Below are 4,857 nucleotides of genomic sequence, written 5' to 3'. Positions count from 1 at the left end.
CCTGCACTTGTATTTTCTACACCCATTTACAACTTGCCACAACCAAGAAATGTGGTCTTTCCATGGCTGATTATTTTCACAAAATCAAAAGGTTTGATGACCTTCTCGTTGCACTTTGTTACTGCCAGAGTTGATCCACTATCATTGGATGAGATTTATGGTCACCTCATTAGCCATGAACTTTGTCTAGAATAGCATTTTGCTGGAATTTTCTCAACCCTCCGCCCATATATTGATTCTTGTTCTGAAGTGCCTCCTCGCCAATGACCTCAATCGTCTTCTCCATTCACATCCTACTCTAGAGGAAGAGGACATGGGCGTGGTCGATCCTCCCAAACCTCTAGTGGGTCATCCTCTAAAGCCCACATGTCAAGTTTGCCATCGCCTAGTCATTATAAATTCTGTCAGCCTTGATTATACGGTAATATTATTATATTATCATACTTATTTTATAATATATTCATAATATTGTAGTATGTATAGTAATATGACTTATTCTATGATACCATGTAGAAAAGATAATAAAATAGAAAAGGAGATCGAGAAGAGAGAACAAGAGAGACTTTGAGGGCTATATCTTTTCTATTATCAATTGTTGTTAAATACAAAACATTTGTCCCTATTTATAGGTGAATGAAGCTAGAGAAATAATGAAAATACAATAAATCAAATTTACTAATTGATACTAATTGATTTACACAATAAACTAAATATAGTATAAGATAAATCATATTGCCAGCTAATCCTGAATATGACATTTGGCTTCCACAAGACCAACTTGTCATGTTAGCCTTGATTTCTTCTTTGTCTGAATCCATTATAGCTCAAGTAGTGGGTTGTACCTCAGCTCGTGCAGTCTGGTTATCCCTTGAATCAACTTGTGTCTCTTCTTCTCAAGCTCGGTTAATCCAAACTCAACTTAAGATTACTTCGCTCAAGAAAGGATATGATTCCATTTAAGTTTATTTTCAAAAAAGATAAAGGTCTTGCAAATATAATGGTTGCAGCTGGACGTCCTCTCCCTTCAAATGAGTTCGTCCATTTTCTATGAGCTGGTCTTGGATATGATTATGATCTATTAGTGTCATCTATAACAACTAGAATAGACACTATTTCCACTGAGTCTCTTCTTGGTCATCTACTCTCTCATGAAGCAAGGTTATAACATCATGCTGCTATAGCCTCCCTGTTTACTTCTCCCGAAATGTCAGCCAACTTCTCCTCACAAACCTCACCTTGCAATCGTGGTCGTGCAATGCGTGTCCACCAAAACTATGGTCACAACAGGGGTGGAGGTCATCCAAACAATCATGGTCATGGTCCCTTTACCTTCCCAGGTAACTCTCAAACTAGTTCTGACCCTAATTTTTTTGACTCCAGACCAGTTTGTCAAGTGTGAAATAGGTTTGGTCACACAGTCCTCACCTACATATATCGTTTCAACCAAGCTTACACCTCTGTAGCCCCTGCCTCGGCTCATTATATTGCCTCCACCCATACGCCAAACAATGCTTGGTATCCTGACACAGCTACAACGAATCACATTATGAGTGATCTTGCTAATTTGAACCTCACGTTGCAGACTATCATGGTGATGTTCAACTCCAAGTTAGTGACGGCTCATCTGTTCCAATAACTCACTCTTTAGTGACGGCTCATCTGTTCCAATAACTCACTCTGGTTTAGCTCTCTTCCCTTCTCCTCATTCCAAATTTATTTTACACAAATTACTCTATGTTCCTTTATTTACCAAGAATGTAATCTCGGCCCGTCAGTTTTGTGCTGATAACAATGTCTTCTTTCAATTTTTCTTGGATCGATTCTATGTGAAGGATTGCAACTCCGGGACTCCATTGCTCCAAGGGACTCTACACATTCTCATCACAACCCCAAGCAAACTCAAGCTCACTCTCATCACTCTCACAATGGCACTCACACCTTGGTCACCCATCCATCAAAATTTTCAAATCTGTTTTTCTTAAGCATGGCCTTCCTTTTGATATGCTTTCTTCCATTAATTTCTGTAATGCATGTGCCTTGGCAAAGCATCACTGAAAACCTGCTTATGCTAGAGTTAACAAATCTGTTGAACCTTTTCAGTTGATTTTTAGTTATTTGTGGGGTCCTTCACCTCATGTTTCAAATGAGGGTTTTCAATTTTATATATCTTTTGTGGATGACTATTCAAGATATACTTGGTTGTTTCCCATGCAACATAAGTCTTAAGCTTTGTCTATTTTTCTTAAATTTAAGGCATATGTTGAGCTACAATTCAATGCAAAAATCAAACAAATACAAACTGATTGGGGTGTTCTTTCACAATCTGGTATTACTCATCGCATAACTTGCCCTCATGCTCATACTCAAAATGGAATAATCGAATGTAAGCATAGGCATATAGTTGATTATGGATTAGCCCTACTTGCACATGCTTCCATCCCATTAATTTTTTGGCCCTATGCTTTCCAGCATGCCATCAGACTCATAAGCATACTTCCAACATCTTCGCTTGACAACTCATCACTACATCTCCTGCTTCACAAAACTGATCCTAAACTACCACATTTACGTGTCTTTGGGTCAGCCATTTGGCCTTAAACACGACCATTTCAGAAGCACAAATTTGATTACCGGGTCCTGGAGTTTGTTTATCTTGGTCTAAGCCCAGCTTATAGTGGCTGCATTTGCTATCATATTCCCACAGAGAATTTACATCTCTAAATATGTTCAGCATAATAAAAAGATCTTTCCTTTTGCCAACATCTCAAAGCCTACAAATGTCACTGAGCCTACATTTGTATCACTTCCCTTCATTAACCTTAACTCAACTCAAGTCCAAAGAACTCAATCAATCCTTGGCCCACCTCCAAAGACATCATCCTCGCTACCTTATTCATTTTCTCCAATCATCAACCATGACAATCTGCAGCAAATAGTTTCAATAGTAACACATTCCAAAAGTAATTCATCTCGGCCTCGTCAGTTAACTGATGGCACAATCCCATGGCCACCTCCACGAGCTCATCTATCCACTGCTTACATGATCCCCAAAACACCTACATGTTTCTTAGTTGCTCAAAAATATCCAGAGTGGCAACAAGTTATGTCAACTGAATTTAATACATTTCTAACAAATGATACCTAGTCACTTGTTTCGAACTCAGAAGTTGCCAACGTGATCTCATGCAAATGATTTTTTAGCACAAAAAGACCTGCTAATGGTAAAATTGAAAAGAGAAAAGCACGTTTAATGACCAACGGTTTCCTTAAAAAATCTGGTGTTGATTATGACCAGACTTTTAGCCCTGTTGGCAAGGCAACAACAATAAGACTTGTGTTGTCTCTTGTTGTGAACAGAGGTTGGAAAATCAAGCAATATGATGTGCAAAATGCTTTCCTTCATGGACCATTATCTGAAACCTTGTTCATGTCACAACCACCGGGTTTCACTCATCCTCAATATCTAACACATGTATGTAAGCTGCGTACGGCCATTTATGGACTTAAACAGTCATCAAGGGCTTGGTATTCAAGCCTAAGTCAGAAACTGGTTGATCTTGGTTTTTACATATACTCAGCTGAATCATCATTATTTGTGTATAATCATGGTGACGATGTTGTTTATGTACTTGTTTATGTAGATGATTTACTTATAACAGGGTCAAATGTCATCCTCATTGCCAATCTACTTCAAGCCTTGAGACTGGGATTTCCAATAATCGAGCTTGGGATTTACATTTCTTCTTGGGTATTGTGGCGACGTATACAGCAGTTGGACTTCTCTTAACACAGAAGAAATACATATTAGAATTACTAGCTCGCACCTACATGAATGCAGCTAAGCCAATCAAGACACCAATTGCCGCAATGGAGAAGCTCACTTTGCATGTTGGAAATTATTTTGAGGACCCATCATTGTATTGAAGAACTGTTGGATCACTCCAGTACCTCTCTTTTACTAGGCCCGATCTTGCTTTTGTTGTAAGTAAGATATGCCAATACATGCATGCCCCTAGAGTACCACACTGGCAAGCTGTAAAGAGGATCTTGAGGTACCTAAAGCATACATATGATCAAGGCGTTCTCTTCTCCAAATCAACCTCAATGAACATTAGAGCTTACTCGGATGCGGATTGGGCAGGGTGCCCCGATGATAGAAGATCCATAAGTGCATATTGTATCTTCTCTGATTCTAATTTAATTTCATGGTCCTCCAAGAAACAATAGACTATTGCCTGGTCCTCCACTGAAGCAGAGTATAAAGCAGTAGCCAATGAAACAATTGAAATTATTTGGATTCAACATCTATGCCATGATCTTGGTATTCCACTCACCACTGCTCCAACCTTATTCTGTGACAATTTGGGAGCTATGTACTTATCCTCTAACCTGGTCTTCCATGCAAGAACAAAGCAAGTGGAAATCGATTTCCGTTTCGTGCATGATAGGGTCCTCAATAAGCCACTGTCTGTGGCTTTTATCTCAGGCAAAGAGCAGCTAGCAGACCTCCTCACTAAACCCTTATCTGCTGCAAGGTTCAATTTACTATGTTCAAGTCTTCGCTTATGTTCAGCACCGCTTGACTTGAAGGAGCCTGTTCAAGCCATGCATGCATCCCATGCAAATCAAGGTGCGCAACCTGCAGCAAATACAAAAGAGTTCACTGAGTGCATGCAACAAAATGCAGGAGGTGCTCTTGCAGATTTCATACAGCAAACTCCTCAGTCCATATAGCACTCACAGCAGTACTCACAACCCATGCAACGTACATGACACAACCTACAACAATCCAAAATTGCTGCAACAAACCATCCACTATAATCTGCCAGCTGTATATTGTACTAGGAATATTCTTTC

The sequence above is a fragment of the Juglans microcarpa x Juglans regia genome, chromosome 5D (assembly GCF_004785595.1).
Source record: "Juglans microcarpa x Juglans regia isolate MS1-56 chromosome 5D, Jm3101_v1.0, whole genome shotgun sequence".
In the NCBI taxonomy this organism is placed as follows: domain Eukaryota; kingdom Viridiplantae; phylum Streptophyta; class Magnoliopsida; order Fagales; family Juglandaceae; genus Juglans; species Juglans microcarpa x Juglans regia.
This window is presented reverse-complemented; position numbering follows the sequence as displayed.